Below are 12810 nucleotides of genomic sequence, written 5' to 3' on the forward strand. Positions count from 1 at the left end.
AAGGAGGTGAAATTGTTTCCCTAAGGTTACCATAAAGCCTTGAGAACCTATATAGGATTGTGAAGTAAACACATTCCAAATCCTAGGCTCTGTCCCCTACTTTGTAAGCATGGGAAAACTCTCTAATCATTTGAGTTTCAATTTCTTCATTTATATGAGAATAGTAATGGGACCTATATCACAGAGTTCTCAAAAGAACTAATTGAGATAATGTATATCAAGGATCAGTGATTTGTTTTCTGCAAAGGGCCAGATAAGTAAGTATTTAGGCTTTGTTGGTCATGTAGTCTCTGTTAGAACTACTGCATCTGTGCCATTGTAGAGGAAGACAACCATAGATAATACATAAACAAATGGCTGTGCCTGTGTTCCACTAAAACTTTATTTACAAGAAGAAGCGGACAGCCTGTGGGCCATAGTTTTCTTCCCCTGATCAATATCATTAGACATAACGTATGACCGAGAGCAATGATTTCATAAATTTTATCAGACATTATTCTCATTGTTATCATCATTTCTATTATCATATTTAGTCAATGAATGGAGAAAATCATTTCTATGTTTAGTTTTTTAAAAATTATACTTTTGTTGATATCCCTGGGGTTATCTCCTGAGATTTGTTTACCACCACTTACAAGAGAACTTCCTCATGTCCTGGCTGTTCCTCTCTTGGGCACCGTGAGGCATTCTGGGGAAGGCAGATGGTCTCCTTCTGAGGATGAAATGCCCTAAGAAAGATCTGGAGTCTCCTTGAATCCCTAATAAAGAGTTTAACACTTCAGCTCCTGCTGAAGATCAGAGGTGCTGAATGTGTAAAATGAAACTGTTGTTTGCTTCCCTCATGCAAGCAATACCATAAGGTTGTGCAGCCAGTACAGAGCATTGCCAACCCAGATCTGTCAGTGAGGAGACAGAAAAGCAGTGTAGAAGTGTGTGGGCAGAATTAAAGTAGAGATTTTACTCTCCTGAGACTGAAATATAGGGCAGACTAAAAAAGTGTGGGTGATGGCAAAATGTGTTAGAGCAATGTCTGAATTATCCTGTAGGACAAATAAAATTTTCTACAGCGTCTATTTCATGACACAGCATTTCTGATGTACAACTATTACAATAAAACATTAATAGGATATATAAAGAAGAGATGAAAGTCTGGCGCTAGCAAGAGAATCTAGGTCATACATGGTGATCCTAGAAAAGTAAAAATCACAGCAAGCAGTAAAGCCATTCTTGGTGGGGGATCTGGAATGAATGACCCCTTTTGGGTTCCATGGTTTGACTTGCTCCTCTGAGTTCTTACAACGATTAAAATTACTGATAAAGCTCTAAAAATATAGCAACATCCATAATAATGTCCACAAAATAATTACAATATTAACATCAGCATTGAGTCAGTCTGTGACAGTCAGCTGCCATGCTCCAACAAAGGGACTTTAAAGAGGGCAATGAGGAAACAATCTCCATCTGAAATTCAGCACTTCAAAACTGTGAGGTAATTAATGGGCATAGAGTCATAAAATAAAATTGTTTTGAGAATAAAACATTAATTTTTAATGCAAGTCAAAACTTCTTGGAGCAGTGAGGAAAGGCTCTGCTTCCTACACAGTGCCGGAGAAGAATATGTTGTTCATATTTAATGGGTCTTTTATAAAGCTTAGGCTCTTTCTGCTCATTAAGAAATATACTGGAGAGGGGTTCAAGATGGCTGAGTAGATGCAGCTAGTATGTGCCTTATCCACAGGGAGGAACCAAAATAGCAAGTAGATACTCAAATTTTAAATAGATCATCTCAGAGAGAATACTGGGATTCAGGAAAAAAGTGCTGGGAAGCAATCAAAATGAGAAAAAGGAATTGAGGCAGCCTGCTTGTCCAAGATCAGCTGGAAAGTGGGAGAAGCTCCCAGACTCAGGGAAAAGGTATGAGAAAGACCCCCGGGCTCACACTCCTCCCACAGTATTTCACAATCCTAGCTATGGGAGAACTCCTCTACCCAGGTTGGCCTTAAGACTAACATAGGGAGCTACCTAGAGATTGCACAGAGGCATTGCTCCAGAGAGGGAACACATGTGGAATCCCATAAGCTTCTGAGTATTGAGCAGCTGCTATTGGTACCATTCTGATAGCCAAACCCACAAGGGACCAAGCCTTTGGACAAAGGACTGTGTCCTTCCCTGAGGCCACCGCTACTGCCGCTGCCACCACTGAGCCTAGAAGAGAGAGGGAAGGCTAAGCACCTTCCCATGCTCTGAGGACAAATCCCACTGCCACTGCTGCAGGCAGCTTTGGGGCTGAGGTGCAAGGAATCTGCATATCCTTCCTATGCTGCTTTCACTGAGAGTGGCCTTACCCTCCCTGATGGCAGGCCCACAGTTCAGCTGCCACTGCCCATACCTGAGCATTCTGCCAGTGAACTGGGGAGCACTCCAATTCTGCCTATAAAAACCAGCACCTAAACACAATGCTGGTGGCCTGAGAACTAGCATGCTGGCCTGGTCTTATCCTTTCAGTAATTGAACATGCTGTCAACGGGTCTGAAAATTGCCCAACCTAATTCATTACCATTAGCACCAGAAAATTGCTTCTGAGGTTTGAGGGTGGGCTGATATCACCATAGCTGACACCTACTTGCACATGCCACCAGCAGGACAGGGTCCTGGGCTTCCCAACCTGTTGTAGCCACTGCCAACACCAAAATAGATCACTTGGATTTCAGTGGGTTGGGAATTCCACCATTGCCACTGCCATCACCCACATCACGTCAGCTGGCCAGAGGCCCAAGAAACTGCCCACATATTCAGCCCACTCTTGCTTATGTGGAAGCTCAAAAACCAGACCTCCTGGGTCCACCAACACTGGTGCCAGCATAAGCCATCCAGGGGCCCAAAGAGAGGCATGCTTAAGTCACCATTCCCACCACTGGGGCCTGAAGACTGGCCCATCTGGCACCCTAGTCCCCAGCAAAACTGCACCACAGCCTCCACTAATAACCAAACCCTGAGCCACTGAAGGAATCACAGATACCACTGATGCAGTTTACAGTGGAAAAAATCATACAGAAAACACACAAATACATGCACCCAAAATCAAAGCCAAAGCATCATATCCAACCAATAACATAAATACACCTTAAGGAAAAAAGTCCTCCCCTATGAAAACAATCTTATAAATTGGAAGAAGTGATTGTTACACCAGATGCACAGGTATCAGTGTAATGACAGAGGAAACATAAAAAGCAAGGCAACTTGACACCCGAAAGGAACTCATAATTCTCCAGCAAAAGATACCAATCAAAAATAAATTGTTAAAATCTCAGATAAAGAATTCAAAATACTGATTTTAAAGATGCAAGAGAATTCTGAAAAACAATACAGGTAAAATATATATAATTCAGGATACGAATGAGAAATTTACCAAAAAGGCAGATATAACAAAGAACCAAACAGAAATTCTAAAACTGAAGAATTTGTTAAATTCTAGACTGCTAGACTAGATCTAGCAGAAAAAATAATTTCAGAATGAGAAAAGTCTTTGTGACATTTGGAACAATGTAAAGTTAAATCAAATATAAAATACAATGGAAAGGTTTAATAGACTAGATCAAGCAGAAGAAGTATTTTCAGGATGAGAAAAGTCTTCATGACATTTGCAACAATATAAAATGACTAAATATTGGTATTTCCAAGGGTGAAGAAAGAACATAAAGGTTAGAAAACGTATTGAATGAAATATTAGATGACAACTTCCCAAGTCTAGCTAGAGACCTAGGATTCCGGATACAGAATGCCCAAAGATCTCCAAAGAGATATAATGCTAAAAGGTCTTCTTGATGACACATTATAGTCAAATTGTCTAAAGTTAAAGCAAAAGAAAGGATACCAAAAGCAAGAAAAGAAAAGTGTCTAGTCACCTATAAAGGAACCCCAAAAGACTAACAGTAGATTTCTCAGCAGCAACTTTACAGGCCAGCAGAGAATGTGAGAATGTATTCAGAGTGCTAAAACAACAACAACAACAACAACAACAACAACAAAACCTCAACCAAGGATACTACGTTCAGCAGAGTTATTCTTCATGAATGAAAATAAAGGCTTTCCCAGACAACCAAAAATTTAAGGGAATTGATCACTCCTATTCTGGTCCTACAGGAAATGCTCAAGGGAGTCTTAAACTTGGAAGTGAAAGGATGACAACTACCATCATAAAAATACATGAAAGTACAAAACTCACTGGTAAACCAAACACACAAATGGGGAAGAGGAAGGACACAAATGGTGTCACTAGAGTATAACATCAAACCACAAAGACAAACAATAAGAGAAAATGAATGGAAGAAGAAACATGCAAAACAACCAAAAAACAATTAACAATATGACAGCAACAAAAACTCACATATCAATAATAATCTTGAATGTAAATTGATTAAATATTATTACATCTAAAGTGATAGACTTCAATATAGTAATAGTTGGTGACTTCAACACTCATTTTTAGCATTGGACAGATCAACTAGATAGAAAGCTAACAAAGGTGTATTGGATTTACACTGAACTCTAGATCAAATGGACCTTACGGATTTTAAGGAACATTTTATCCAATAACTGCAGAATATACATTTTTCCCATCAATACATGAAATACTCTCCTGTATAGACTATACGTCAGGCCCCAAAACAAGCCTCAACAAATTTTTGAAAATTGAAATCATTTCAAGTATCTTCTCAGATGACAATGGAATAAAACTAGATATCAACCCCAAGAGAAACTGGAAGCTACAGAAATACGTGAAAATTAAAAATCATGCTCCTTAACAACCCTTGGGTCCATAAAGAAATTAAGATGGCAATCAAAATTTTCTTAAATGAAAACAGAAATACAACATACTAAAATTTGTGAAATACTGCAAAAGCAGTACTGAGAGGAAAGTTTATAGCAATAAATGACTACATCAAGAAAAGCAGTAAGACGTAAGAAAAAATCTTACTGTTATGTAATCTTACATAGCAGTAAGATTTCAAACAAATAACCATAGGATCAATTAAAAAGTTGGTACTTAAAAAAAGATAAACAAAATTGGTAACCTGCTACCTAGACTAACCAAGTACAAAAGAGATAAGAAGACTCAAATACAATCAAAATTTAAGAAGGAGACATTACAACTGGTACAACAGATGTATAAAAGATCATCAGAGAATATTATAAATAGCTATGTACTAACAAACTGGAAAACCTAGAAGAAATGGAGAAATTCCTTAAAGCATAGTACCTACCAAGATTAAATTAGAAATAAATAGAAAGTCTGCAAAAAACAGTAACAAGTAGCAAGATTAAATCAGTAATAAAAAGTTCTCTAATACAGAAAAGCCTAGTATAGGATGGATTCAAAGCCAAATTCTACCAAACATAAAAGAACTAGTACCAATCCTCCTCAAACTATTCTAAAAAATTGATGAAGAGGGAACCCTCACTAACTCATTCTATGAGGCCAGCATTACCCTGATACAAAAGCCAGACAAGGACACAACAGAAAACTAAACTATAAGCCGATATCTCTGATGAACATAGACACAAAAATCCTCAACAAAACATAACCATCTGAATCCAGCAGCATATCAAAATGGTCATATAACATGACCAAGTGGAATTTATCTCAGGGATGCAAGAATAATTAACATATGCAGATCAATAAATATGAAATATCACATAAACAGAATGGAAGACAGAAACCATATAATTATCTCAAAAGACACAGGAAAAGCATTTGATGAAATTCAGCATCTCTTCAGGATAAATGTTCTCAATGAACAGGCATAGAGAAAACTTACCTCAAAATAATGAAAGCCATGTGTGACAAACCCACAGCTAACATCACACTGACTCGGGTAAAACTGAAAGCCTTTCATGTAAGATCTGGAGCAAAACAAGGATGCCTGCTTTCACCATGCCTGTTCAATATAGTACTGGAAGTCCTAGTTGGAGCAAGAGAAAGAAAGAAAAGGCAACCAAGCTAGAAAAGAAAAAGTCACATTGTCCCTCTTTGCTGATGTTATAATCTTACATTTAGAAAACCCTAAATACTCTACCAATAAATTCCTAGATTTGATAAATTCACTAAAGTTGCAGAATACAAAATCAACATCCATAAATCAATAGCATTTTTATATACCAATAATAAGCCAGTTTAGAAATAAATCAATATGGTAATCCCATTTAAAATACCCACAAAAAATAAATAAATGCCTTGGAATTAATTTTAACAAAGGAGCTGAAAGATCTCTGCAAAGAAAGCTACAAAACACTGGTGAAAGAAATTGAAGAGGAAACAAACAAATGGAAGACATCCCATGCTCAGGGATCAAAACAATTAATATCAATAAGATGACCATGCTGAGCAAAGGAATCTACAGATTTAATGGAATCTCTGTGAAAATACCAATGCCATTTTTCACAGAAATAGAAAAAACAATTCTAAAATTCTCATGGAACCAAAAATAAGCTGAATAGTCATAGCAATCTTGAGTTGGGTATTTATGTAAAGGAAAATAAATCTATGTATCAAAGGGATACCTGCATTTATATGTTTATCATAGCACTTATTCACAATAGCAAAGGTATAGAATCAGCCTAAGTGTCCATCAACAGATGATGAATGGATAAAGAAAATTGTGTGTGTGTGTGTGTGTATACGTATATAGTATGTAAACTTGTATGTGTGTGTATATATATGTACACACACACACAATAAAATACTCTTCAGTCGTAAAAAAGAATGACATCCTGTGATTTGCAGCAATGTGGAAAGAACTTGAGGTCATAACGTTAAGTGAAATGAGCCAGTCACAGAAAGACAGATGCCACATGTTCTCATTCATATGTGGGTGCTAAAAATCTGATCTTATGGAGGTAGAGAACAGAATGGTAGATATCAAAGCCTGGGAAGGGTGTGTGAATGGGAAGGGAAGATACAGAGAGGTTGGTCAGTGGGATTTAAACTTCCTTTTAGCTGACTAATCTTGTCTACTTTAATACATTTATATTCTGAAATGGTTTTCTCAATACAATCCGGTACCTGTAGTAGAAAACTTGGCAAATTTTTGTAAAGGGACGAATAGTAAATGTTTCAGGAGCTGCAAGCCATATAGTCTCTGTCACAACTACTCAACTCTGCCATTAGGGAAGAAAGCAGCTGTAAACAATATGTAAATGAATGGATATGCACCATGTTGCAATAAAACTTTATGTACAGAAACAAACTTTGGGTAGATTTTGCCTTCAAGATGTAGTTTGCTTTCACCTGCTGTAGTTGTTACAAATGTTTTATCTTATGAGAACTCAAGTAGTATCTGTTGTCTAGGTGCCAGTTAGTCATATAAGGGACCTTTTGTACTAAATATAGTAACTTCTAAAAGGAGGGCAGAATTTACCAATGCACCAATGAACGGGATGGTCTCGTGAACCCTCAACATACTGTCCCACTTTGATATGCCATGTTTCCTTTATGTATGAGGCTATATTAGAGTAAGGTATTTTCACAGTATAATCTTCCCTAGGAAGGTAACTTATGGTCAAGGAAGTGGGAAAATCAATTTATACTGGAAGTAAACACTTTAATACTCTCCAAACACATTACTTTTGGGGTTTTTTTTTCTTTTGCAATGACATCATCAACTCTCATTAGTCCAATTAAAAACAACATTTTTATAGATAATCAGTGACTGGTATATATTAAGTTCTCAGTAAATATTTGTTGAATAAATGAATGACGATCACCCTAGCCTTTGGGTCATTTGTGTGTTTCTCCACACTAACAAGTTGCTTTCTAGGTCACCTCAGGGTAAATGATGGCAGTCCCATGTATTCTTTGTTAGACATATGCATTTTGATAGACACAGTAGCAAAATCTCCTAGAATAAAAACAGGCTGGGCACATTTAAAACAAACCCTGCAAACTCATTTTGACACTTCTTTTCTGGTATGGTAGTTATCATTCTTTCCATTCTTTAGGTTTAAGTGTCCACAGCATTTTCACTTTACAAAAACCAGTCCTTCTTTTGCAATAATGCCTGTGACATATGTCAGTTCAAATAAATGAATATTTCCATTTCCAGTTGCCCATTCACCCATGTGTCCATTCAGCACAGGCAGTGAGGCTGCCCAGGTGCCAGATATTGTGCTAGATACTGAAGAGTCAAAGACAAAAAACTCATGCTCTTTATTTAGTTAGGCAGTAGACATTTAAATAGATCATTATATACTGCTATAATAATCTTTTAAAAAGTAGCTTATGATTTTAAAGGACTGAACAAATAGCCCTGGTGGAGCCTTTGCTCAGTTGAATTCAAAGAGCAATTTAGGTTCAATAATTAATAACAAAAAGAAAAAAAAAACATTTTAAAGGAGATACCATGTAGAAAGGCCCAGAGGCTTAAGCAAATCAGATTTGCTTAAGAATATTTATTAAGTTATTCTTAAGGAAAGAATAACTAGGGGACTGCCTGAAGATTACCTGCTTAGTAGTGGCAGAAAAATGAGGGTTTTAATATAGCCAATGAAGATTTAGTATCGGCTGGGCGCCGTGGCTCACTCCTGTAATCCTAGCACTTTGGAAGGCCGAGGCAGGCTTTGGGAGGCTGAGGCAGGCGGATCACTTGAGGTCAGGAATTTGAGATCAGTCTGCCCAGCATGGTGAAACCCTGTCTCTACTAAAAATAAAAAAAATTAGCCAGAAATCACTTGAACCTGGGAGGCAGAGGTTGCAGTGAGCCGAGATCAGCCACTGCACTGTAGCCTGGGCAGCAGAGCAAGACCCCATCTCAAAAAAAAAAAAAGATTTAGTATATACCATGCTAAGGAGCTGAAAATCATTCTAATAGGCAAAGGAGAGTCATTACATTATTTCAAGGATAGCAAGTATGTGAGCATATTTATAGTTCAAAAACATTACCTTGGGATAATTGGGAGAGTAGATTTAGAAGGGTAGAGATTGGAGGCAGGAAGACCAGTAAAGACTGTAATAATCCAGAAGAATTATAAGACCTATATTAAGCCAGTATAGAAGGGAGGCTATGGAAACCTATATTAAGGCATTGCCCATGGAAATAAATGGGGAGAGAAAAAGATGAAGCTTGTTCTGAAGTGGACTCCCAGAAGATTCAATGACTGATCGGATGACATAAGATAGCAGAGAATGATGAACTACTGGTGATTCCCAATGTTGGTCATGAGGTATTTTTCTCAAGAATTGGGTTGGCGACGTTGAGTTTGAAGATGTGGTTATGCATTCAGGTGAGAGCACTGGGCAGTGACTTATTTGGCAGTTAAAGAAGTTACCACATATCGTTTTTGATGTTTTTTATTTGATTTTTCATTTAACTCTTCTCACAACTTTACAAGATAAAGTTAAATCAATTTTCAATTAAGATAATTGAGATTCAGAGAAATTTAAGTAACTTGCCCAATGTTACAGTGGGAGTTAGTGGCAGACTCAAGATTTTAAACTGTATCTCCCTGATTTCATTGTATCTTATTCATTCTGCTGTACTGACTCAGCTTTTGGTGGAAATGAACAGTTTCTGTGTTAATATATTGGCTGACTTATCTGATAAGACAGGTATTTTATATTATTGTGTTTTCTGTACAAAAAGCATTAAGTAACTGCAGGTCTTTTTTCTTATTTTTCATGGCATTGCCTGCTGACTACACATAGCATTTGATATAATATAAATGTGCAGAAGGTAGGAATCGTTTAAAGGAGGAGAAAGTGAAAAAATTAAACAGAAAATGGAGAGAGAAATCAATGTAAGCTTTTCTCACATTTTTATCTTCAAAATTATAGCAATACAAATGAAATAATCCGTTCCTCATGCAGAGGCTGGAGGGTAAGAGGACACTCTGTGTATGTACTTTTTCCAGTCCTCTCTGGTTGTACTTTCAACCATTAGCTGAATCTTTGTGAATCCAATGGGAGAAGGTATTTGGAGGATCCCTAAAGTTTTTTGTTTGTTTATTATTCTTTGCAGCCTTAAGGGGACATATTGTGAAAACAGGCAGGGTAGGGAAACACTGACAGCGCACAGCATGAAATATGCAGCATGCTGCCTACGCTGTGGGCATCAGGGACATTGCCAGTTACAGGGCAGTTAGAAACACATTTTTCTCTCTCCTTTTGAATTTAGACTGTGCTATTTCTGAGAACTGATGATTGTCTGGGGTGGTTTGGTATACATGTGTTCATGCATCAGAAATGTGTTCCAACAATTACTTACTAGGTGCTTAGAGAAAAAATAAATTCATATTGATAAGAAGTCCTCAAAGGGGCTGGGTTTAGCACACCTAAATTTATGCTGCACTATTCAGATGGTGCCTCCGAAGCACTTCCTCTCTGCTCTATCCTCAAGTGAGAATTTTGTACTATATTAAATAAGTCAGATTTGGGAAATTGCACAAATGGCTACTCTGTTTATTGAGTGCTTATGGGAGATGAGAGATGGACCCTGGAGACAGTCTAACTCCTGTGAGTAGATGTGTGGAATCTGGCACTATAGAGAGTTCAAGGTGCTCTCAGGGTGGGTGTAGAAAGTGGAAAGTCCAGAATTTATGTGTGGTAGGGTCTCATTATGGCAACATGGTTGGAAGAGGAGCCTATGAGACCTTTCTTAAAGTTGTATCTGCATTGCATATATGATAGTTAAGCTATTTACATTAATATTGGGTGTATATTTCGAATAACTTGATAAGAGGAGTTGTTGGAGACTGACCCCACTCTCACACATATGTGTTGTACACATGCCCACACAGAGCCACCACTGGGTGCCACATAGTGTGGTCTTAAGGTCAGAGGAGCAAGGTTAGGACCTTGGGTGCATCTCTAAAAGAAATTATTCAGTCCTTTCTTCTGGACTATAAGGAAGGTCATATGTAGTGTTTCTTTTTAAATTCTTTAATTTATACTTTGCTCTTTGAAAGTTTTTCCAATATGGTAGTAAAATCTGGTATTTCATGTCAGATTTTTATGGTAGTGGTGTAGGTAGTGGTAAGGGATAGTGTTATAAAGGAAAACTATAAAGTAGGGTGATTATTTACTTTTTTTTTTCCAAGCAGGGTCACTTTCTGTAAAAGTGACCCTGCTTGGAAAAGTGGTGCAATTAATACATATGGCAGGGCAATTTGCAAAAACCAAATAGTCTCAGGCAAACCAGTATGTATGGTCTTTCTGAAAATGAGGTCTGCCTGTTGGGGGGTGCATTCCAGAGCAGAAGCCTTTGTCTTGCTTGCGTTAATATTGCATGGAAAGCTGCTGAGTCTGTGAGTTCTAGGCTGTTATTTGGTAGAGAGCAATGGCAGTAATGTGGGATCCTCTGGTAGTCAGTTCCAGCCACTCCTCTACCCTTTATCCCTTATCTTTCTGTAATATCCCCGAAGAAGTCATCTCTATATGGATTATAAAGGAAGACATGTAGTGAAAGTGTTGAAATAAGTAACCAGGGCAGTACATTAAGTCAGAAAAAAATATTTATGTAGAAACCCTCATTTCGCTGTGCACAGAGGCTCAAAGGAGAATGAAGGAAAATCATTTCTTCCATAGATTTCTTTTATTGCTTGCTCCCTAGAGAGAGAGAATGAGCTGTGGTTTTCAAGAAGTTGGTAATTTAGTAGAGAATTTGGTACACCATGTACAAAGCTCCCTCTCTCCTTTCTTGATAGGTGCCTGGGGTATTGGAGCATCTGGCAGGAATGGGCCCTGACATCTGCTGACCCTGTTTGAGTGTCGTCACCCTCCACTTGCTATTCTGAAGGAAAATATGTGTAACTTTCTCTTTAGAAAAGATACTTCCACTTAATATTCTTGGAGGTGGAAGCTGTCTCAGAAAGATAATATTATTTTGTTTCACTGAGTGTAGATTCCAGAAATGGCTATAAAACTATCATTTATATGATCATGCCACCATGATTTATATGGACAGAGGCCATTATACTGATTCAGTGCTCCAGTCATCTTGATAATAGATCCTAATTATTACACTTTTCTAGTACCTAAAACCAATTGCAAACCGGAATGAAAACTGTTTGAAGGACAAGACTATTATATTTCTATATTTTTATCACAACTCTGAATTTTGAAGAAAAAAATAAATTAGAACTGTTAATTATGCAAATCTCACAGGACCTTGTGGCTGAAAGATGGACTATAGAGGAAAGACTATTGTTAGCAATTTAAGGTTTATAGTTGTGAGACATGTAGTAGAATCTATTGGGAGAAAAAGTACTGGCTGCCAAAATCAGAGATTAAGAAGTGATTAGATTTCTTTCTTCTTCGACAACTGCGGCCCAGATTCAGCCTCCTATTTGCCCTTAAGGGAGCATTCCCCCACTGGACCTTACTTAGTGTTTCTCCAATATCAGTGCTTCTGGTGAGAGTTTCAAAGACCAGAACATGTGGAATGGACTGTTAATTCCCCTGGCACTTGCTAATAAGGGAGAAGACACTTGTGTTTCTAACTCTGGTTTCTTAGCAAGGAGAGAGGGCAGACTTCCAGTTCTGATCAGAATCTCCTCCCAAAGCAAGAAGAGTGGTTTCTTACTTAGACTGTTACCCACTTTCTTTTCTGTATTTTTCCTCCTGCTTCCTTCTGCAATATTGTTTGCTTTCTTTGCATTCTACCTTCAATTCATCTATTTCTTCTCCTTGCTTGATCTACCCATCTTCATGGTAGATGTGTGGTAGGGTCTCATTACGGCAACATGGTTGGAAGAGGAGCCTATGGGACCTTTCTTAAAGTTGTATCTGCATTGCATATATGATAGTTAAGTTATTTA

At 37.7% G+C, this 12810-nt stretch overlaps 1 long non-coding RNA gene across 1 annotated transcript in view; it reads left to right on the plus strand.

Moving 5' to 3' along the window:
- LOC134756713 (uncharacterized) overlaps positions 1-12810 on the plus strand; it is a 204651-nt gene that overhangs the window by 37361 nt on the left and 154480 nt on the right. The gene's annotated exons all lie outside the window — the stretch shown is intronic.

This window comes from Gorilla gorilla, chromosome 12 (genome assembly GCF_029281585.2).
Source record: "Gorilla gorilla gorilla isolate KB3781 chromosome 12, NHGRI_mGorGor1-v2.1_pri, whole genome shotgun sequence".
NCBI classification, from domain to species: Eukaryota; Metazoa; Chordata; class Mammalia; order Primates; family Hominidae; genus Gorilla; species Gorilla gorilla.